The 24,200-nt window shown below is 45.8% G+C and overlaps 1 protein-coding gene across 7 annotated transcripts in view; it reads left to right on the top strand.

Moving 5' to 3' along the window:
- Positions 1 to 24,200, top strand: part of LOC132352311 (uncharacterized) — a 269,512-nt gene that overhangs the window by 162,579 nt on the left and 82,733 nt on the right. For 6 of the 7 annotated variants that reach the window (XR_009498665.1, XR_009498663.1, XR_009498659.1 and 3 more), the window contains exon 2: positions 13,030 to 13,094. The exons of the other annotated variant lie outside the window; for it this stretch is intronic. The gene's annotated coding sequence lies outside the window, so the exon portion shown is untranslated. The remainder of the gene's footprint in view (positions 1 to 13,029; positions 13,095 to 24,200) is intronic. 7 annotated transcript variants of the gene reach the window in all.

Here is a 24,200-nt window from a genome sequence, read left to right as displayed (position 1 = left end):
GAGGCAGGGGGTTTGGAATTTAGAGCCGAAAGGGCCCTTGGAATCTTCCACTTCTGCCTCCTCACTGTATATGTGGGGAAACAGGACTCTAGGGAGGTAACTGGGCTTATATTAGATCAGCATTAAAGCCAGGACTAAAGAGGATCTCCTGGCTCTTAATTCACTCCTCTTTCTATGTGGCCAATGCCTTTCATTCACCTTCAATAACTTTTCTTATGACAGTTTTTACATTCCATTTTGCTTTACAACTTTCTGTAGTTGTCTGTGTTTGTAGCTCTGAGGGTAGAGACCATGTCTTAGTCATCTTAGTATATTCCACAGCAATTAGCACAGACCTTACACATGTTAGGTGCTTTCTGTGTGCACTAAACATGAATGGATGGATGGTTGGGTGGATGGGTGGATAGGTGAGTGGATGAATGGATGGATGAGTGAATGAATGAAAGGATGAATGTGTAGATAGAAGGATAGGTGATTGGATAAGTGGATGAAAGGATGGTGGGTGGACAAATGGATAGGTGGATGGAAGGATGGATGGATAGATGCATGGATGAGGTTATGGATGGACAGATGGATGGATGGATCTATGGTTGGATGGATGGATGAATGGGTAGATGAATGGATGAATAGATGGGTGAATGGATAAATGCGTGCATGCATGAATGAAAAATTGGATAATTACTGATGTAGCAGTTCTCTAGGAATGTGCTCAGGTACCCTAATAGCCCCACAGCAGACTTTATCTGCAAATGTGTGCATTGTGTAGCACAGCTGCAGTTGTGACTTACGCATTTTCTGATGTGATGAGGAAAAGATTATGAGAGGGGGTTTGGGTAAGGGATATACCCTTCCAGGTGTGCATAATAATAAGTCTTCATTTGTTACAGAGCCTGTGTTAAGTACTCCATGCACATGATCATATTTAATCCTCGCATCAACTTTATGAAACAAGTTTCTTATCTGCAATTTACAGGCACTTAATGAGGCTGAATAACTTGTCAAGGAAATTGCAGAGTTAAGATTTGAGCCCAGGTTTTATGCACTCGGAAGCCCAGGCCCTTACCTACTACACAGAGCCAGGAAATATTGTGGTGGCAGTTGGGTGTGAGGCCTTGGAAATCAGAGCTGCTATGTTCGAACCCAGTCAGGCCACTCATTTCCTGAGCAGGCAAATCACTTAATTTGGCTTCTCAGTTTACTCTGCGGTTTAATGGAAGTAATAGAATCTTCTTAGCAGGAGTGCTGTGAAAATTAATGACTGCATATAAAGTGGTTTAAGATAAAGATTCTCACATAAAAGAACCTGGAGGGAGGGAGTTTGGAGTGCTATTAGGAAAGAGTGAGGAACTGCAGCTTATTCTATTTCCATGGGCTGGGTTGAGAGTGGGCAATGTATTTGTTGCCCATTTGTTAGGTATTTGTAAAAAATTCAGCTTCAAATCGATTTGCCTGGATGAAGCATTCTGGGGAAGAAATAGAACCTGGTAAATAATTTCTAGATTTCATTTTTACACATTTATAAAACATTATTTTTAACACTATATTATTTTTAAAAGAGAACTCCTGTTATGACTTAATAATGATGGTAATTAAATACCACTGGGGGAACCAGGGGAAAAAAGTGCCACGTGGCCTTGATCTCTGAGTCAGCCGGGCTTCCCCACTGGTAAATTCAGGGTGCCATGTTCTTTTCCTCATCTGCGTGTGCTCGGCCATGGACATGGGTAGGAGATGGAAAAAGAGAAGCTCTTTATGTCACTCCCCGCCTCTCTAGATGGGAGTGTCTTGGTGTGGTTTCATAGGTAGGATTCCTGATCTCAGATTTTATCACCCTTCCTCATATTGTATGCAGACACCACACATGCCCTGTTGGATGGATGAGTAAACTTCCCCCAGCCTCTTTTATCCCAGCCAGGTATTACTGTATATTTACATACACTTTCTCATCCATTCATGTACTCATCAGATATTCATGGAACATCAGCTCTGTGCCAGACACTGTTCTAACACTGGGGATTCAACAGACATGATCTCTACCCTGTGGAGAGTTTCACTACCAAATAATCAGACAGCGAAATAATTAAGGAGATGACAAGAGCAAGGAGGAAAAGTAAAGGCAAGTGGGAAAGCCTGTGACAAAAGAGTGTGACTTTGTGGGCTGAGGTCAAGGAAGACTTCCGGAAGAGGTGGTTTTACCTGGGGCTGAAAAATGAGCAGGAATCAGTAGGGTTTACAGTGCCCAGTTCCTGTACTAGGTGTGTGGGATACAGAGATGAACAGGACCCAGGAGGTAAATGGCACAGCCCTGACCTCAGGTGCTTCCACTCTGTTCCAGGAAATGGACAGACACACCAGCAGTGATGTACAGAGAGGCAAGGGCTGTAGATAGAAGTGCCCGAGGAGGAGGGCGAGGGGGCGGAGCTCCTGCCTGGAGAGTTTCCGGGACAAGTCCATCCTGTCTGGGGAGTCTGAATTGCTCTGATGCATGAGTGGGATTAGTAGTAGATGATTGGCAAGGGATGGGGCGAGGGCATTTTATGGAGAGGGAACACATCGAGGGAAAGCTCAGATCGCTAAAGCATCCCTTGGTGGAAGCACAAGTAGCTTTTCAAACCTGGAGCATAGGGACATGTTGGGGAGAGGAGATGGGAGAGAGAAAGAGGAAGAGGTCAGATAAGAAGGGCTTTGGGAGTTATCATGCTGAGGAATTCGAACTTGAGCCTCTTTTCTGTGGGAATCGTTGAGGGGTTTTAACCAGGGGAGTGAGCGATCACATTGGCACCAGAGGATCCTCCCTCCGGCAGAGTCGTGCTCGGAGGCCGATACAGAAAGCGCCGAGAGCATAGCATGGATGGGAGAGAAGGAGAGTTCGGGAATGACCTTCTGAGGCTGCGTGACTGGATGTGATTGGGAGGGTACAAGAGGGCAGTCAAGGAAAAGAGTCTTTACCCTGTTCTCCAGGAAGCGATTCTTGGCAAAAGTTTCTTTAAACAACCAGTTCCTTGATCAACTGCTCAGCTTCTCTCTCCTCTTAGGGTCCACCCACAAAGCATCACTGATTGTGCAGAACCTGGCAGCAAAGATACCTGATGGATTGGTTAAGGTTTTCCAAACGTCTTTGACATTGGGACCGATTCTTTCTTTTTTTTTTTTTTTTTACGAAACATACACTAACATCCAGAGTGATCTTCCTAAAATTACACACTGAGCATATCAATCTTTGCTTAAAATCACTCTGTTTTTTTGCACAAAGTTCAAATTATTTGCTTTGCACCTCGAGACCCTTCTGGAACTAGTGTTTGGGAGACCGTGTTGGAAGAAATGACTCCATTTGTAGATCTTCTTTTAGAGAAATGTCTCTTCAACTCTTTTGCCCATTTTATTTGGTTGGTTTTCTTTCTATTATTGAGTTGCAGAAGTTCTTTAGATGCTTTGAATATAAATCTTGTGTCAAATATATGTTGAAAGTATTTCTTTCAGTCTGTGTTTTGAGATCACAGTATTATGTGAAGCTTCAGGAGGGAAATATGATTAATTGAGTTTTGGGCAGGTTGCATTTGAAAAGCCTGAGGTATATTCAGTCCATGCCTGTGTTGACACTAGTCTCAAGGTGTCCTGGGGTAGGGCATGTGGTTCCCTGCCTCTATAATATTACCTGTCAAATGGGGATAACAGTATTGGCTTGCTCTTTTTCAAGGGTTATCATTGAAGATAAAACAAAATAAAATATGTGAAAGCAGTTTAAAAGAGTGAAAAGCCATATACAGACGGTAGTGCCACATTGACATTATGTATGTTCCAGACCACTCCCAGAAGGTAAAGACTTAGCATTGCTTTCAGCTTTAACCCGTCTTACCTCTTGTCTTAACTTCTCTCCAACTTGCCTTTTGCACCTGCACATGCCAAAGAAAACTCTTCTCCACTTACATCTCCTGGATATTTATAACTGGGTATTATGTGTTTGAACTCCAGACCTGAACAGGATACAACACGCATGTATTGTGGTCCTCTGTTTGCTTGTGTATGGGTCATTATCTTCATCCAGTCACTCACCCAACACGTATTTATTGCTTTTTAACGATATATTCCAGACACACGCTAGTGACAAAACAAGAGAGACATAGTCCTTTGCCTCATGGCCTGAAGTCTTTAGTGAGAGTCAGACAATTACATCATCATTATCATACAGGTCATGAAAGGGGGTTACAGGAACATCAAAGAACAGAAGGCAGAATCTGGGGGAGTGGTATGTAAGACGTAAAGGAAAGCAGAGGAAAAGCCGGAGCTGTGACACCATGAAGTTCCTAAAGGAGCCACTTAGGGGAAGTAACAGAAGGGCATCCTACATCCATCAGAGGAAGCCTGGATTCATGAAACCCACATCTTAGTTGGCCATTCTAATCTTCCCCATTCACATCTTTTTTCAGGGTTAGTTGGCGGAGTCTCAAAAGGGTTCCTATCCCTGCTTCTTCTAGCCCTTTGTTGAAGGTAATCATGACAATAAGTTGTTCAAAAAAGAGCTGATGGGAAGGAGAGGAGAGCTGGGGCAATTCCCTAACTGAGTGTCAACTCTTGAAGAATTGACCATTGGCAGAATTGCCCTTCTCAATGACCGCTTCCCATCCTTTTCCGGACCTGGCACTCGAGAGTCAGCTGGATCCTTCCAGACAGCCACTTGTCTTATGTCGCCATCTGCCAGGCTAGCACTGGGAGAAGAGGCAGAACTCAGACCTTCTGGCTGTGACAAACCCCCTCTGTAGGGTGCACAGTGCCTGGGACCAGGAGCGTCCCTAGGAAAGGCAGCGCTGAGCTGTGCCCCGGCCGTGCCATTGGCACAGAGCTGCCCGGGCCCCGGCCCCTCTGCTCTTGGTTAGGCTACTTGGGGCATAGAGCAGAGGGCTATCTGTGCTCAGAGTACAAGTTCAGATGAAAGATTTTCCATAGGTTTTTTTTTTTTTTCCACAGTCAAAAAGCCTCTCCCAGATCTGAGGGGCCTGTCGTCCAGTGGCTTTACTGGGCATCTATCCGAGCTGGGTGGGCCCTTTATGCTGACTTTCCCCAGAACCCACCCCCCAGAAAAGCATGTGTTGTCCGTCTCCTGCCACGGTTCTGCAGAGTGAGTGGCTCTCATCGATGCAATGCTATGGGCCAAGATGTTTTAGATAAAAATCAACCAAGAACTTAATGAGCACCTTGGCAATTCGCGTGGTCCATTCTCCGAGCACCTCAGCTCACTGTTGCTGTGGTGATTCATCTGTGTGGTGCGGGAGGCTTCAGTAGCTTGAATGATGCGTGTTACATGAATGCGGCCCTAGTTGACAGGTGTGCGTCTCCCTTGCTCTAATGGAAGCATCATCTACAATGCAGCTATTAACTGGTAAGTTTTTATTTTAACCTCCTGTGTTCTTCAGAAAAAAATTCCACCCTGAGGGAATATGAAGTTTAGGTCTGACTAAATTCAAGTGATGTTAACTCATTCATCTTGGGCACACTTCCCAGTAGAGACCCTCTCACCCAGGAGGGGCACGATAAATGGGTCCCTCCTCCTTCTGGAATGACTGGAAAGGAATCTAGGCCTCTGAACTGGCTCCTGGAGATTCGTGGGTTTGATAGAACAAACAGCGTTTGAGGAAGGAAGTACTGCGTTCTCCTGTGGACATTGTCGACCACGTGATTCTCTCTCCACGCGGGGGCCATCTGTTGAGATCAGGTGGTGTCACCCTTCGTCTTGCAGGTGTGAGAAATCACCGCTTTCTGCTTATAGAAGCTGGAAAGGAAACTTTGCCTTTCTGTTTCAGAGGCTGCCTGTGGCCTGCTGACCCCTGCTTGCTGCGTGCAGGCCGTCTCCCCAGTCTTCCGTGGGCTTCAGCGTCACCTGGGATTTATGGTAAACTGTAGATTCTAGGACGCCATCCCTATAGCCCTGATTTGGAATGTCTGGGGCAGGGTCGCACGCATTGAGAAATACTGGGTTCATAAGACTGAGACCAAGAAAAAGAACGGCCTGAAGCTGGGAACAAAGAAGAGTTGGTGACAGGCAGCAACGAAAAGCATGCCCCTTGTCACTGCCGTGCATCAGTTACACGCACACAGCCCTGGGTGCCAAGCAGGCTAAGTGATGTTCGTTTCTTCAGTGCCTACGAGGCGCCAATCCCCTGCCATGTGCTGGGAGTGCAGAAATGAGGAAGAAATGGCTCTTGCCCCACGAAATTCACAGGCCAGTGTGTGTGGGCAAACAGACAAATACGAACCAACTACAATGTACGGAGACTGATGGTGCAATAATGCAGCACAAATCCAGTCTGAAGAGTCACAGAATAAAAATAGTCGCTGCCATTTATTGAGCATTTTCTGTGGGCCTGGCTTTGTCTTACATATATTAAGTAAGTTCCTGACAACAACCGTTTAGGGCAGGTGAGGAAAGAGGTCTAGGCTGTTAAAGTAGTTTGCACAAGTCTGCCCAGTTAATAAGCAGCAGAGCCAGACTGTAAGTTGCCAAAGGCCATGTTCTTAAGAGCTGTATTACACAGTCTTTCTGGAGAAAAGGGGCCTGGTATTTGCTGAACACGTACTATGCGTGGGACTCACTTAACTGGATATTCGTGACATTTCTGAGGGTGGCCAGAGCTCTGCAAGCACTCACAGACCAGGCACACGTGTCAGATGCACCGGAGCCTGAATGGATGCGGGGATGTTGGGGTGTTGATTCCCTTAGCCTTCCTGGTGGCTGGGCAGGGGCTTGTCACCTCTAGCTATGGCATCCTAGTCAGCGTACCCCAGTATGCTCACAGTTTAGGGCACAGACAGCCCTGGTCTCTATTTCCCTGCCTCCATAAGCTATTGATGCTGCGTAGACGGCAGCTGTTTCAGCTTAAGGCGATCGGGGATGGCATTTTGCATTTCCATCCTCCGACCACTTTCAAGTGTGAGCTTGGTTCCCCGCCCAGTCCTCTGAATCCAGTCAGTTGGGCTGGTAGGTTGGTGCTGAGAGGAAGCCCCATCTGCTGGAACAGGAGTCAGAGCTCTTGAGTCCCTCACGGTTCACTTGCCATGCCCCGGACCCACTCTGCACACATTCTATCCGTTGGGGTTTCGGTTGAAGACACCCTTCTTCACTTCCTCTCCTAAAGACTGTCATGTCTTGTGTCGCATGCATGCAGCATGGCTACCCCAGCGTTGGCCACATGTCATGGGTGGTCCCTGGCCCCTCGGTGTGAAGAGGGGCTGCAGTGACAGGTCCTTAATCAATCTGCAGTTTCCATTTGCCTTTTAATCAGTTACTATTGGGGGCCAATTATATTATTTTAAAAAACCATTTTCCTTTTCTTTTACGTGGTTCATCAAAAACAGGAAGTCAAAAGGTATGAATACTCTTCCTGTGAATCAGCAGAGAAACTTTCCTCATTTGTGCCCGTGAACATGCCACAGGGGGCCACCAGATGCGCTACTATAAGAAAGGAAGGTAGCAAGCGGGACCCTGGGGTAGTCAGCAGGCAGGAATGCCGGGGTGGGACAGCTGTGCCTGTTGACCTTGGGCGCTAAGCCTGGGAGGCACTAAGTAGAGAGGTCGGCTCGCATTGTGAGCTGCAGCAGCAGGGGCGGGGACAAGGGCCGGCACAGGCAGCTCGCTCCAGGGCTGTTATAAGTAAGGTGACAGGCCAGTGCCGAGGAGCAGATGATGCCCTCCAGTAGCCGTCAAACCGGAATGATGGTCCCGGGCCTTCTGGGAGCTGGCGAGAGGGGTGGCTGGGTTGGGGGAAGCGGCAGTGGGATGGGGTGGGGAGAACGCGTGTAGGAGAAGGAGCTCATTTCAGCACCTTGTGCTGGATCCAACACACAAACACTGTTGTTGCACAGACTCACTCGGCCTCAGGGATTCTGTCCAGTGCTGAGTCACACAGGTCACTGATTTGTGATTAGCAACTCATATTTTGATATTAACCAGTGGGTCACGAGTATCAAGGAAAAGGAATCGATATGGTTTCAGGTCACATCCCGTGATGTCACTGGGGTTGAAAGACAGTCCTTTCTTGGCTGTTCAGGTGGCTGCTTGCCAGAGAGGAGGTATTGGGCAGGCTCTCGTCCACACAGGCTGTTTGGTGTGCCTTTGGGAGCGGCCACCTGCCTGCATCTTCCCAGGGAAGAGGTGGGATGAGTGAGATCACGTAAGGAGAGTGTTTGAAGACCTGGAAACAAAAGGCCTTCTGTACGTAGGAGCTGCTCTGCCACTACCCCCAGTCCAAAATAAACAGCCTTTTCTGCCGCTGTGGATGGGCACTGAGAAAGCATGACGGCATTGGTGCCCAGACTTGTCTAATCACTCACATCCCCCGCCAGCTTCCACCTGGAGCCCGTGCTCATGCCAGGCTTTGAGCATCTCTTCCTGCAGAGCCGTGGCTTAGGTATCAATTCCCCTCAGCATCACTGACTCTGATGCTCTGAGCCAGGTATCTGGGATCAGACCGCCTCCGCTGATGTCATTTGTGTCCATTGGCCTTGCTCATCTTCATTCTTTCATCAAGATTGTATCTAGCACCTATTATGTAGCATGCACTGTGGGATGAGTTGGGGATACAGGGACGAAAGCATAGGATGTGTCCCGCAGTTGCTTCAAGGCCAGTGAGAGAGAATGGCACATAATCCAATCAGATACAGGTTACAATGGTAACCTGTGACCAAATGGTGACCAAATGGTAACCGTGATTAGAGATGGGATGCCATCCCTTGAGAGACATCCAGGTAAGTAGTTTGTTTCATGTGCTGCCACATCTAATGGTTACTGAGCCTAAACTCCCTTTCTGTAACTTTGAGTCATTTATCCAGGTTCTTCCCTCTGGAACCACAAAGAGCAAATTACACTCCTCTTCCATTATGGTGGAACTTTGGATATGTAAGCTTCTCTTCCAAGGCTAATAGTCTCATGACATGGAATCTAGACCTGTCCCTGTTTTAATTGCTATCTTCTGGATATATTCTAATTTCTCAATGTCTTTATTGAAGTGGTAAAGCCAGAACCCAATACAATATTATGGGTTATTATTATTATACAATATTATTATAGCTGGAGAGAAATGTCAGAAAGACAAATAAATGAGGAATAATTTTAAAAAATAATAAAATAAAAAGGAGCCAGGCAGTGTGTGTGTGTGTGTGTGTGTGTGTGTGTGTGTGTGTGTGTTTAATGCACGGGGTAGAGAGAGAGAAAATATTTTTATTTTTAATTTTCCATAATGCAAAGTCAGTTCAAAGACTTTTTAGCACAGCATAATTGATTTTGACTTAGATTGTAGCTTACATTTCCATTCTCTGGTCTGTTTATGTTAAAGTTCAATTAGGAAAGCTTGCTGGAAACATCTGACCTGGGCAGGTACTATGGCTGTCAGCCCCTCAAGTCGGTCTTGACCTCATTAGCCATGGCCTCAGCACCCTGGGTGATCCTCCATTTCCAAGTAACTTCCTAATCTGGTCACACACATGGTTTTCTCTCTGTGTCAAAGACGTAACCAAACCCTGCTCTCCTGCAGACAGCCAGGGAGAAGGCTCGCACGGGCAACGCCAGGGATGGGCATTCCACTTACAGTCTCTGTAAATCGTCCACAACCCGAGGAGTTACTCCTTCCCTATTCCAAGAAGTATAACCTGTGTGAACGCACATTGCACGTGGCCGCAGATCGCCTGTGATGTCTGCCTCTAGAGCACAACCCGAGAAACCTGTTTCTAATCTATCTTGGGAAACTGTCAGTGTCGGAATTTACCTGTCATAGATACATTGGTGCTTGGCCTCTGTTCCAGCTGTATATCTCACAGGATCCCTTGCAGCTAGGGTTATGGATACAAATCAGGGTTCCCCGGTTAGAGGCACTCATGGAAGATTTGAAATGTGGAACTCTGATAAAAGGTCAGATTTCTGCAGCTTTGGCCAATGTTGCTGGCAAGCAAGGTCTTAAAGATGCTGCACTTTTCTATAGCAAGATTCTCTTGTATATTTGTCAGCTCATGTGAGTAGAGAGGCAATTGTAGCAGCATGCTGACAGTTTCCAGAATCCACAGCTCTGGGGCTGTGCTCTGGGACTCAGCCATTCCTGGGGCAGCCTGCCGACTCTCGACCTTCTGTTTGGGGTGGAGGGAGCAGTTCCCCTTGTGAATTGGGTCAGCAGTATAGTGCCAGGAGTCATTCCCGAGGCCCCAGCCTACAGCCTCATCCTTCCAGCCCCTCCAACGATTTCGTGAGCACTAAATTCCCTGTATTAAACCCCTTTCTGTTTAAAATAGCTACAGTACTTTCTGTTTCCTGAAACTGAGCCCTGACAGGTACAGTGTTCAAAGGTAGTGTCTGAAAGGTGATTTTCACTCTTTTACCTTACTTCAAAAGTGTCTTGTGATAGCTTTTAGAGAGCACTGCACTAGAACTTGAGTTTCAATCCCGTGTCTGTTGCTTGTCACCTATGCTCCTGACCTTGAACGAGTCACTCAGCTCTCAAGTCCTTTTCCGTATCTATCACATTAGGCAAATCATACCTGCTTTGCATATGTGAGCCTCAGTGGAGAGAATGAACCTGAAAATGGGCTTGAAGCAATGAAACGTGACTGGCATGTTTTCTCCTCAATCTAATATCCCCCCCAATAAAACCCAATCTCTGCCTTTCACAAAGTCTCAGAAAATGTTGTCTATTCATCATAAAGAGAGAAATAATATCAAATGTCCTGCCTCACATTTTGTTTAGGATTCCCTGTGACTATTTGCAAACCAAATGCTCTGAGACTCTGGAGAGAGAGTTGCCATTTATGCAATAATTTCTAAATGAATAAGTGTGAAATTGGTGAAAGCAAAGGACCTTTTAAAGTCAGGCCACCATCAAGATAGACAGTAGCATCATCTAGCATGTGAGCTCAGGGTTTTACAAGAAAGTCCTTTGGAAAAAGAAGATGGTTTCTGAAGTCAAATCATACCAGGTTGGTGGCGGACCAGGCATCCCCTCTCCGATAGCTGTTGAATGTCTACCATGTGCAAGGCTTTCTGTTAGGCATTGGGCCCTATGCTAGATGTGAAAATAAGTACACTTGGGAAAATGTTACTGTCTGTAAATTATATATCAGTGAGCCTCACTAAATTAGAAGAAAGACACAGAACTAAATACAATGGTTACTCATTTTCCATTCTGAACAAAATTGTTTGCCATGTAAAACAGACCCACTGCACAACACGCTATAATTCCCTCTTCTGTACAGATAATTGCTCTTTGCCACACCCATGCCTGTCCTCACTCCACTGGTCCTTATCGTGGGAATCCTTGCCCGTCTCGCCTACCCGATTCTCAGCTCAGAGGCCCCCTACTCTGAGAGGATTTTCTTTTTCTTTTTCTTTTTCTTATTTTTTTTAAAAAACACTGGAGATTCTTTTTTTTTTAATTTATTTTTAAATTTTATTTAATTTTTATTTATTTTTTGGCTGCGCTGGGTCGTCATTGCTGCGCACCAGCTTTCTCTTCGTTGCGGTGTGGTGGCTTCTCTTGTAGTGGAACACGGGCTCAAGGTGTACGGGCTTCGGTAGCTGCAGCACTCGGGCTCCGTAGGTGCAGCACAGGGGCCCTAGAATGTGCGGGCTTCAGTAGCTGTGGTGCACGGGCTCAGTAGTTGTGGCACACGGGCTTAGTTGCTCTGCAGCATGTGGGATCTTCCTGGACCAGGGATCGAAGCCGTGTCCCCAGCATTGGCAGGCGGATTCTTAACCACTGTGCCACCAGGGAAGTCCCTGACAAGGTTTTCTTAACTCTCTAAATCTAAATTAATCCTTCTCTGCTGTCATAATTACTCGTATATGTTAACTCTAGCATACATCATTTTTCTGTCTCATATGAATCTCTGTTTTAATTATTTTGTTAGTTTTTAGTTATTTTGATCTGTAAGTATCTTATCTTTGTATACTTTAGTTAGATATTTTAGTTATGGAAACTGGCACAGTGTAGCGCTGGTAGTAAACCAAGTTTGCTGAATTCAGTTTTGGGTGGATCCTACATACCTTTTACTGAATTGAATAGTTGAAAGGAGATAGACATAAAACAGATATTGGTGAGGCCTCAGTGAGTCTTTCCTATTATTTCCTGTTTTTTCCTTAGCTGCTGCCTGCCTACTCTCCCCACATGAGCAAGTGTCCACCCATCTTGTTAGAAGTGGATAATGTATGGTAACAGGCAGGGGGTATTAGAACAATAGGAGATAATGCCACCTTTTTAGCTTTCATTATAATTTTTTGTAGTGCCAGATACATGAAATTTCAGGGAGAAGAAATGTGTATAATTTATTCAAATCCTGAGTAAACCAAATAAATGAAACGCATCGGTGTATTCTGTAAGCACTTGCCCTGTGCACATTATAGAATGACTATTTTAAGGGATGTACTTTTCCCCTCAAATTCAGAAAGAGGGTGAGAAGAACAATAGACAGGAAAACGAAACATCAAAGAAAGTGTAGATGACGTGCAACCGCTTGCCGGACGAAGTGAAATCTTAGGAGTCGTTAAAAATATATATTAATGCTATTAACAAAAATGACATGCATACATTTGTATAGAGTTGTAACGTGTCTAGTTTTTTTTCTTACATGTATTATCTCATTAGACCTTCACAATAACCCTATGAGGTAGATAGGACACAAGTTTCATATGAGGAAATGGATTTGTATGTCTTTTTTGACCTCTTTGAACATAGCAAATTTCGTTGTAAACGATTTAGGGAAATACGCCTATCTGAAAAATTTATTAGCAGCCATTTTGCTTTAAGATGTCAGACTACACCACTAACGAGCTTAATACCCATTAGAAGTTTACCAGTTAGGGTCAGAATCATCTAGGGTTACCCTGAAGCAGACAGAAAAACAAAATGATTTTCTTTGAATTGGGGGCTTTGCTCTATGGGTTACAATATTGGCATGAGCATGGTCTTGAAGCATTTATTTAAGATCAAAGTCTGGTCAAAGCTAAAGATGCTAAACGTTTGATTCTAGACATCTATCTTTCTCTCTCCCTTGCAGTATATATCCACACCAATAGACACTGAGCTGGGGTGCAGATCAGAACTGCTCTGGATTGGTTGCAGGTGAGTGAGGGTCAAACCCTATCTACTTTCAGCTCTCTGTCCAACTGGTGTGATGCCACCTAGAAATCAGCCAGAACATGTGATCTGAGGAAAAAGATTAGTAAACAACTCTCTTTGGTTTTGAATAATTCATTCTGCCTCATTTATTCTGCTATTGATTCCTTCTAATGTATTTTTTAATTTCAGTTATTGTATTCTTCAACTCTGGTTGTTCTTTATATTTTCTAACTCTTTGCTAAAAACTTCTTGTAACTTCTCAATCTGTGCATCTGTTCTTTTCCCAAGTTCTTGGATCATCTTTACGATCATTACTCTGAACTCTTTCTCTAGTAGATAGCCTATCTCCACTTCATTTAGTTGTTCTTCTGGGTCTTTGGTTTTGCATAGAGACATGAAAAATAGAAAAATATTTAAAATACAGCTGACTTTTTTCAAGTTAGATATTCATTTGTTTAGCTATGAAAATATCACTGTGCTATAACCTCAGGACACACAGATAACACAGTTCTCATACTTGGGGAACCCACAAGCTAAGCAAAAGCACAGGGACATGAAAGTTAGGAATGATTTGCTAAAATGGTCAGTGACTCATAAAATATGTGTAAAAGTTCTAATTAAGATGGGAGAGAGAGGACAGGGCGGATACAAGAGATACTCAGGAGATGAGACAGACAGGGCACGATGACTGACTGGGTGGAGGGGTGTGAGGAAGAGGCAGACGAGGAGGAGAGAATGACTCCTAAGAATCAGTCACGGAAGAAGGAGGTTTGGCGCTGCCATGATGACGTATATAATGCAGGAAGAGGAAATGGTCAGATCTGGGGTGAAAAGGAGCCTACAGTTCATCCAAGCAGAACTGCTCAGAAAGCAGTTATGATTCAGAACTAAGGTCTAGGAGAGCTGGATACAGTCCTGAGAGGTACAGGTGAAGCCACAGCGCTCAGAGAAAGAAGCAGAGAAATTGATGAAGGATTCAATACGGGATGGCCCGAGGGGTAAAAGGAGAAGAGCAGACATCATCATAGCAAGTAGAAGCCAAGCGTTCAAGAAATAGGTCATGTCAATGTCAAACACTGCAGAATTGTCCCATAAGGATGAAGTAGATTTAGCATTTAAGTCATTAAGATGACTTTAGGGGAGGTAGTTCCAAAAGCACTGTGGATGTAGGGCCATGTATTAATAGGTAAGGAAAGTGTGGTAGGCAGAATAATGGTTCCCCAAAGATGTATCTGCCCTAATCCCTGGAACCTGCGAATATCGTGCCTTATATGGCTAAGAGCTTTAGCAGTTGTGACCTAAGGTAGGGATCTTGAGTTGGGGAGATTATCCAGATGGATGGATGATTATCCAGACGAGGACTGTGGTCACACTGAGTCCTTATAAGTGAAAGAGGAGGCAGGAAGAGCCAGCCAGAGAGGTAGGGTGTGACCTCTCAACCCACTACTGCTGGCTGTGAAGATGGAGGAAGGGGGCCGTGAGCCAGGGACCAGGGAACGTGATGATCTCTGGAAGCTGGAAACGGTTCCCACTGTACAGCTGTGAAGAAAATGGAGCTCCTGGTCTTACAACTGCAAGGAATTCTGCCCACAACCTGAATGCAGAAGATATGGATTCTCTTCTAGAGCCCCCGGAATGGAACACAGCCTGCCGACACCTTGCCTTTGGTCTGCTGAGACCCATCCCAGACTTCTGACCTAAAAAACCACAAGATAACAAATTGGTGGTATTTTAGCTGTTGTTTGTTGGTAATTTGTTACAGCAGGACTAGGAAACTAATATGGAGGGGTTCACATCTAGAGTTATGGCAATAATGAAAAAGTCAGCTACTTGTTGAAGATGTTTGAAGGTTAAAAATATAAGATTATGAAGCTTGGAAATATGTTACTAGGACAAATTTTTAAAATTTTAAACATATTTATTCTTAATTAAACTCATAATAAAAAATCTTAATTATTATTAATGAACACTCATGTTAGAATTTCAAATAATATAAAAAATGAAAATTAAATTAAAAGTCACCCTACTCACTATTATAATTACATTCAATATTTTAGTTGTGTTCATTATTTTTCTAGACTTCAGGTGACTAGACTTCTTGATGTGCATATGTGTGTAGAGGGGTACATACCTAAGATCACAGTACACATGTTAATAGGACAAACTTTGGAGTCACTTTTTCTTTGGAGTAGGAGGTAGGATGGTTGGAACCAGAGTCATATGTAGACCTTTGACACTAACTACATCCTTTTAGCTCTTCACTGGATGAGGTTGATTGATACGTAAGGTCCCTATATTTGCTGCAGGGACGGTGATACATCCTGTCCCTGCTTTGGACTTTATTTATTTATTCATACATGAACTTATTTTTTAGAGCAGTTTTAGGTTCACAGCCAAACCGAGTAGAAGGCACAGAGACTTCCCATTGTCCCCCTCCCCCCAACCTGCCCAGTCCCTCCCCCCACTATCAACATCCTGCTCCAGAGTGGCTCAATCTTACAATCTACCTTGATGCTTCATTATCACCTAAGGCCCACTGTTTACGTTAGGGTTCCCTCTCGGTCTACTACGTCTTTTAACCTCAAAGTAGAGAGATCCCACCAGCAACCTTCTGGTAACTTGGTTCCCTGCTGTCATCACTCCATAGCCCATCAGAGCCCACCCCGTGACTTGATAGCAGTGGGCACTTGGAGCCCAGGGTACCTTTAATTTTCCTTGCTCCGTCTCCTTCCACGTCTCCCGCTCAGCAGCCCGGCTATTACAGTAAGAGCTTAATGTGTGCCCTGGCACTGTTGTGGCATCATTTAGACGATCGCATGCTGGGCTGACACAAGTCAGAGGCGGCTAACACATTAAGGGTTCCTCGTTATCAGCTTGCTGGGGATTTCGGTCAATGGAACGGTGGTAAACCTCAGCCATTCCGCTGAGACACCAGCCTATTTACACTCTTTCCTCATCCAGTCCTGTTCCCTCCTGCTCTGTCCCTTAGAAATGCTGTCTCTCTACGTTGTTTGAAGCCAATGGGTAGCCGGGCGGCTTTTTCAGTCTTGCCCAACCCCCTGCGAACATAGAAATATCAACTGGTGAAGACATTGTTATTGCCTTTCAAATGAGAAAGTCCCGGGGCAGTAGTCACGGCCAGGGCATTTTAAAACATCTCTTTTATAATTATATACATTTCACGTACTTTTAGATTTCTGTGCGTATTGCAGTTGTTTCAGTTATACTCATTTGGTTTTGAAAGAAAGTTTCTAGAAGCAAGGTCTAGACATATTTATTGCTTATTTAATATGCCCTAAAGACAGCGTCCAATGCCACACCACTGATTTCTCATTAACACTGGTGAAGGGCTGCAAATCTAAACAAGGCCTTCTTTTACTTTTTCTGCATCCATCCCTATATTTCCTTCCCAGGTGTCCTATGGAACTAAGCATTTCTTTATGCTCATAATTCAATTCAATTACTAGACACATCACAGAGTGCACCGGACTGATAATAACCAGTAATAAACAGTAATGCTTCTCAGAACGACCTTTAGTCCAGTTCTGTCTCACAGGTGCTCTGGGGGCCAAGCAGGTCTCCACTGACATATGCATGGTTTCAGGGGGCACATGTATGCTCTCCTCCCCCACAGAAAGGCCCAGACTCAGCCTATAGCCTTAGCCCTGGAAGGATTCCCTTTATTCCAAAAAGGTACAATTATGAGGAAAAAGTTGTGGGAGGAGATCGCATTCTGGGAGCTGCTTACCCATCAAGCTACTCTTGTGTTGGTGTGTATCCTTCCTATTTTAGCTGCCCTGGGTCTCCTGACCCTAGGCAGTGGCTGGGTCAGTTTTTCTTACCATGCCCATCTGGGAATACAGGTACTGAATGATACGGGTAAATTCACAACTAATCCATTGCCTGCACTTGCTCTGAATCTTTAGGACCGAATCCTACTTATCCATCCTCCTACAAAGTTGTCTTCTTACCAGCAACACTATTGCACCTCACCTCCTTGGAATTCTCTGATGGTTTTCTGATGTTCGAGGGCAGGAAGAATGTATTCGTGTATGGATTCAGCAGCTAGCATTTATGCACTACTGTGAAACAGGAATTTTTCCAGGCAGTGAGGATACTTAGTTGAGTGAGACACTGTTTCTATGCTCAAGAAGCTCACCATCTGTGACTTATTTTTAATATGTGTTGCCCTGTGTTTGGGTCATTTGGCCGATATGCATCAAAGGTCTCATTGGATGGTCCATGCTAGAGGAGCGGCTGACGCAAGCTAGAACCAAGTTGAATGTCAGGGCCCACACCTACCTCCTGAGCATCAGAGGGCATCTTGGATGCACGTAGAGTTTTCAGCTGGGCTGCATGAGAGGAAGCGAGGCAGGCCTTTGTCACCCTCTCCCTTGACCTGTGGGTACCATATAGTCCTCCGTGAGGGCCCCTGGAGAGGTGAGGGATCTGATGGACACCTGAGTCTCAGAGTAGCTGTGATTCTGCCGACGTTGCTGTGATGGCCAGGGATAGGCACATCTTGAAACACGATCTAAAATGTTAAGTATGAATGTTTTCGGCATTAAAGACACATACCTTTGCTTTGTATTCCATGTGTAGAGTAATCTAATTCAACACCACCAGTTACTAACTTGGATAACAAGACTAATCTAAATAATCCCTTCCTTGCTTATACATGACACTGTGTCAGTGATATAAAAGCTCTGCAGACATGTCATATGTATGAAAACAAATGTTTACATTTATTGAAATAACTTTTCTATTTGTAAACTTAGCAGGTTTGTTATAGAATGTCACCCACAAGGGAAGGGGTATTTGTGAGGAACTTTAGGTCAGTTGGTGTGCATCTGAGCAGTTGTAGATACATTGGTAGTAATGATGGTGAGGAAGAAAGGAGAGATGTTGCAGAGGGAAGAAGTTGAGGGATGTCTAGGATGGGCCGGGGCTCACATTCGGTGGAGTAGACTGTGCCAGGGCTGGGTTGCAGGAGTCTGCGGGTGCATATTGAGAAAGCTGGGTGCTGGTCTTTGGCACAAATTCCTGACAGAACAGATAGGAATGGGTGCTTCCGGCAATCCAAGGACACCTGATTTGTCGTCTTTGGATTCCGCTTCGGTGTAGACAGAGCAATGGTGGCTGGTTTTTGTTCATCTTGCACCCCTACAGTACCTCAGAAAATGGGTAGCCCGTTTCCACCAACTTTGCTTTGGAGAAGTTGATCTCCCGGATGGGCTGTGGCCGGCTGGCAGCCTGTGGGCACTCCCGAGGGCACGCCCTCTGCGAACCTTCCCTCTCACGTCCTGTGGACCCAGAGCACTTCAGCCAGGAGATGCATAACTGCGTCCTCCTGGGTCTGAGGCCTTCTTGGCTCAGAAAGCTTCCTGGGTTTGCTGACATCACCCTCGTGTGGAGGAGTACCGGCCTGGCCGCTGAGAACATACATGGAAGTGGATGACGTCTATGAAGAAAAAGGAAAATAGCTCAGCCAGACACGCCTTCGACGGCCATTGTTCCACCCTCGGAATCTGTGGAGAGGAAGAGGTGACCAGGGAGACATTTCCTAAGCGCAGATGAGAAAGAGGCTGGTGAGACCGGAATTCGTCAGCAGGACACGAAAGGCAGTGCTCTCCCACCAAATAGGGTGATTCTGGGGAAAAGATGTGATGACAAGAGGCTAACAACTAGGAATTTCAAAACAAAACAAAGTGCTGTTATCACCACCTTCCCAGCTGCGGGTGCCTAGAACCCAGGGCTCTGCTGCTCGCCACGCGTGACGTGCCAGGCACATTCACTCTTCAGCAATGTCCCAATATCCTCTCTCGGTGATGGATTCCAGGGCCTCACATTCCTCCGTCTGGAAAACTTTCCTCACGTCTAACCCAGATCTCTCCTGCTGCAGCTGAAGTTCATTGCCTCGTCCTCAGTTCCGGAGGCGATGGAAAAGAACCTGTCACCATTTCCTCCTTAGGAATTCTTCAGACGCCTGATGCCTTCCAAACACAGCCTATTTTCCCTTGGTCGTTCAGAACTTGTCTCTGAATTGGTCAATTCTGGAGCGTCCTGGTCAAATCTTTCTGCTCAAGGGGAACGAGCTTTAATTCCCAAGTAAAGTAAAAGGGCAGAAACAGGCACCCCTGTCCTGGTTCGTCAAGGAAAACCCCTTGCCCTGGACTCTGGTTTTCCCGCACAGAATGCAGCATGCTGGTTAAAGAGCGTTTTGTTTCCTTTTTATGGAACCCATTGTGTGTTGCATCAAAGACAATGAGCGGTTCATGCAGCTGCAGTTGTCAGAGTATTAAACTTCCCAGGCGGGTCCCGGGAGCTCTCAGAAAGAGGAGTAAAGCTGCCCCACTGAGAGGTGTGTCCCTTGTGTGTCTGTGTGTGTGTGTGGGCGGAACACTGGGGCTGGGCCCACCATGCCCTTCTTCCCACCTTGAAGCCCTCACTGCCTCTTTCAGGCTCGAGAAGCTGTCCTCACGGCGACACTCACACGCCAAGGAACCGCATAATTGTTGGCAAAGTCTGGGGGCCCGTAAGCCAGACTGGGCGGAGAGAGCATTCCATTATTATAACACAATGCCATAATAGGATGCGAAATGCTTTTCACATTCCTTCTTACACAATAAGGATCTTAAAACTGGACTTTTCCACTGAAAAGGAGGTAAAATCAGCCCTCGGTTGTGTTCTTGCAATCAAAGTTAGCTTATTCATCTTGGGGGCTCCCGTGTGGGCCTGGCTCATACCAGCCAGCTCAGAACCTTCTCCTGCAGGCCTGCCCTGCGGGCTCCGAACCTGGCAGCCGATGCCACTCTTGGGAACGTGGCCCTGCTTGGAAGGCTGAGCTCATTTTTCTTGCCCCAGCACCAGAGGGCCTTGGAGTGTGTAAAGCCAAAGCAAGTCCAAGCCCAGGCCTCCTAGGAAGATTTGGGCTTGCAGTGCCTGGAAAGCTGATGTGCACACACTGGTCTCTGAGTGAAGCGCTCACCTCCTCACCTCACCCACCCCTGGGGCGTTGGTGTGATGCTCCCCCAGGCCTGGCGGGGACAGGGTGTCCTCCTTCCTGCGCTCTCCCTGGGCCTAGCAGGGCCCCGTGCGTACCTTGTCAGTGCTATTGACAGGCTGACTCACAGATCCGGCACAGACGCTGGAACCCAGCAACCTGGATGCTATTTCTAGCTTGGCTGTGGTTCCCTGGCTCTGCTTTCCTACCATGCCACTGGGAGGAGAAGTCATCTGGCCGGCGCTGGGCTAGGCGGCCGATTTGGGTTGGACACCAGGAGACATGGGACTTTTTCTTTATAAAAGTGTAGAAAATGAGTTTAACAGTCCTGGTGACCCGGTCCATCCCAAGTACAATCTCTGACTTTGGCAATGGTAGGCAATGAAATCGATTCAGGAAATCTCTGTGAACCTCTGTGGAGTTCCAATCCATCTCTGAGAGTAAATTCTCACTCTTAATTCATTGTTGTACTTATTTGTGGAGCATCCATTTTTTAGAATATTTAATGAGAGCCCTTCATAAAAATCTCCACAAAACTTAAATGCAAGTAAGCAGCATTCTCTAAGCCTCGAAACTCCCCATGAGATCAATTCCTTTACAAGCATCCTGTAAGGTAGGGGTTGCCTGGGCAGTATTTCAGACTCTCTTAATAACACCTTGTGGGGAAATTATGACACACTTTCTTATTTTCTATTAGGGTTACACTTGTTCTTTGGATGAAAGGAACTCCATATGTAAACGCAATTATTATTCTCTGAATTTCTTCTGTGCAATTGGAGCACCAGAATCTCCTGGGCTGTTTGAACAGGATTCAGGCCTGAATTTTAGCGGTGAATATCAGATAAGAAAAGCAATAAAATCCATGAAAAATTAACATTGCTAAAGAGGACCCTGGGGGTTACAGCTCTGAGGGTCACCAGTAAGTGGTCATGATTTAATGAAGTGCTCCCTCTGATTAGTGAGAAACGGGCCTGGCATCTTCCACAGCATAAATACCCTGTTTCTGAGTCTGCCAAGCAAATGCTTTCAGAGGCTGAATTTTCTCCCTGCTCTAGGGAGCTGGCAGTGGACAGCAGAGGACATTCCACTGAAATCAGGCCATCGGGAGCCGAAGACAAAGGCAGCTGATTCAAGTGCACCAAATTGGAGTTTCTCTAATCAAATATATTAAATTCACCATCATTCTTGATTGTTTTAATGGGAAGAAAGGGCAGCTGTGCCCTTCGTTTTCTAAGCATTTTATTTAGTGCCCTGGGGAGCGGGGGAGGGGAGGGGAGGGAAAGCAGGATGGGAAGGGAAGAGAAGTTGAGATGGCCAAGAAAGCTACGGGAAGCTAATGTCTTTTGTCTTAAAAGTAAAATGATTTTGCATGCTGTTCAGATCCACACTGAGAGTTCCCAGAGCCGTCACTCACCGAGAAAAACCCAAGATAACCAGTTTATAAAGCATGTTTACTTAGGAGTGGAAGAACAGCCGGCAAACAGACAGGGGCGTCAGGGGGGTAGGGAGCAGGGGCTTGGAATATTCGGGCAAAGAGAGACACGGGCGACTAGCGTTAGACAGATTTGCTGCACTGGTTTCATGAAAGCCTACTCAATTGAGCATTTCTTACCCCCTGCACACTCATGCTTTGTACAAAAAGATTTAAATTTCAAGACGCTCGGGGAGACGGATCTCCTCGCCTCTGTCACCTTCCTGGCTAAGAGCAGAATTCACAGAAGGCCTTTTTCACCATTCGCGTGACGGGATTCAAAATTCTGGTTCAGAAACTGATGGCCCGACCTGTTGTTTTCTAAGCCAGTTTTAACGTAAAGTCCAAGCGTGATGCTTCCTGCCCGCCGTGCTGTGCTACAGACAAGGTCTCGGTTTGGACCCCCAGCTTCAAAGGAGAACTTGGGCGCGTGATGTCACTTCCTCTGTCTGCTGAGTTGGTAACAGGATGAACCTGAACGTGATATGAGCCAGACATTCCACTGTGTAATTCTTTATTTCACTCCACTGTAGGGCAGGGTACTTAAGCAGACATTGTTTTCGTCCTAAGAGCTATGCAGCCACAAATGTGCTTCGTAAAGGAAACAAAGGTCTAGGAATTGCAGGATGGGGCTCACAGGCTCACACAGGCTAACGTGAGTCATCCGGAGAAAGGGCTTTGGAAGCTGGTGCCTGTTACAGCCTGAAGCCAGCCTGTTTCTGAGCTGGAACGTGAAAGGCAGCTGGCTGTGTCAAAGGGGTAGAGAATAAAGCCGCAGTGTAAAATGAAGACACAGTTCAGCAGGGAGAAGATGCTGTTAAAATGGATTCAGCTCCTCAGGCAGCCTCTTTTGGAGGGCCCCCTTTTGGAAACAAATGACTCTATTCCTCTTAGAGAAAAAAAAAAAAAGAGGAGGTGGAGGTCCCTTTCAGAAAAATGTTATCGGACTCTTTTTAAATGCCCCTATTTGAAGAGAATCAAAGGGAATGTGATAAGGCAGCGTCTATATACTCGGGGGCATTGTATCGAGTGACACAATGCGGGCTAAATGGAGCTCTTCATCCCTCAGAGGATATCTAATAACTCAGTCAATCAGCTCGGGTCTCCTGTCACTTACGGTGGGCATCCAGCCCCTTTATGGCGGTTCCTTCCTTTACCAGGAGACAGCTGGGTGAGGCAAGGTCAGAAAGAGGAAGAAACTGCTAGCGCATTCCTCCCCTTGCTCCCTCTCTCTCTCACACACAATGCCCTTTTGTCCCTGTGGCCCCCCGTCCCTCTGGGGCCTGGCCTGAGCCGGGTGGAGGCCGCTTCTAGGGAACCCCTTAGCTCCCCCCGTCTTCCTCCTGTGTGGCTGTGTGGGGTGAGCCTCGCGGGCCGGCTTGGAGTAGCATCCAGAGCTGCCAGGCTCTGGGGTGGAGTCCAGGCTCCTCAGGGTGCATCTGGGTGGCGCTGAAGGGGTCTGTCTCTTCCCCCCAGTGGCTAGGGCCTGGGCGCAGGAAAGGAGCGCACTGGGGTGCTTGTGAAAGCATCGGGGGGTTGCAGAGAGAGCTCAGGGCCTGGAGTCAACCTCAGCGTAGCTTGGTCTTCTCTGTGAAATCAGAGGCTGCAGGAGATGACGTCCAAGGTCTCTTTCAGGTCCAATGGCATGTACCTCTCAATAATAACTGAGGACATGGGATAGGCCTTCCGAGTGGATGGGCCTCGATTTGAAACCTGACTTCACCACTTTGTGGTTTTGCTCAGGTTATAAAGCTTCTGTTTCTCTTTTGGAAAAAAAAAAAAAAAAAGAGAGAGAAAAAAAATGTTGGGTTAAATCACATCTACCATACCAAGATGTTGTGTGAGTTTAATGACCCGAATTACAAGGAAGAGTCTGGTATGATTCCTGGCACATGGTACGTCCTTCTAAACATCAGCCCTCCTTGCAACTCTATGATATTGACTGTCAAAAGAAAAAAGCACTTGATGAAAATCTGCATTAGTCCGAGAGGCTTGAAATTTACAAAGAAATTATGTACCATTTCCATGTTGTAGGTTAGCAGTTCCTAGATATTTCAATTTCAGAGATAAGTGAAGTTGGAAAAAAAAAGTGATTAGGATTGGTTGCAAGGTAAAATTGTCAACTTTTAAATTTTGGTCAAATAAGTTGGTTAAAAAACAATTCTCATTTACTCTCACCATCATTTCAAAATAATGAAGGCCATGCTAAACAGTCCTTACTGAGAAAGGACACTTGTCCTTGTTAAACTAACATATGTATGTCACACATGTATTTCTTTGAAAAGTCAGTATATTTCTTTTTCTGTTAATATTTTATTTATTTATTTATTTTTTGGCTGTGTCGGGTCTTAGTTGCGGTGTGAAGGATCTTTTGTTGTGGCGCGGACGGACTTCTCTCTAGTTGTGATGCACGTGCTCCAGAGTGTGTGGGCTCAGTAGCTGCAGCGCGAGGGCTTAGTTGCCCTGTGGCATGTGGGATCTTAGTTCTCAGAGCAGGGATCGAACCCGCGTCCCCTGCATTGGAAGGCGGTTTCTTTACGACTGGACCACCAGGGAAGTCCCACACGTATTATTATTGTACACGAAATGTATATGAACATCATCCTACCTTTTCCTTCTATTTATAATTTGCTAT

The sequence above is a fragment of the Balaenoptera ricei genome, chromosome 18, assembly GCF_028023285.1.
Source record: "Balaenoptera ricei isolate mBalRic1 chromosome 18, mBalRic1.hap2, whole genome shotgun sequence".
In the NCBI taxonomy this organism is placed as follows: Eukaryota; Metazoa; Chordata; class Mammalia; order Artiodactyla; family Balaenopteridae; genus Balaenoptera; species Balaenoptera ricei.
Note: the sequence above shows the minus strand (reverse complement) of the source record. Positions and strands in the feature narration are given on the sequence as shown.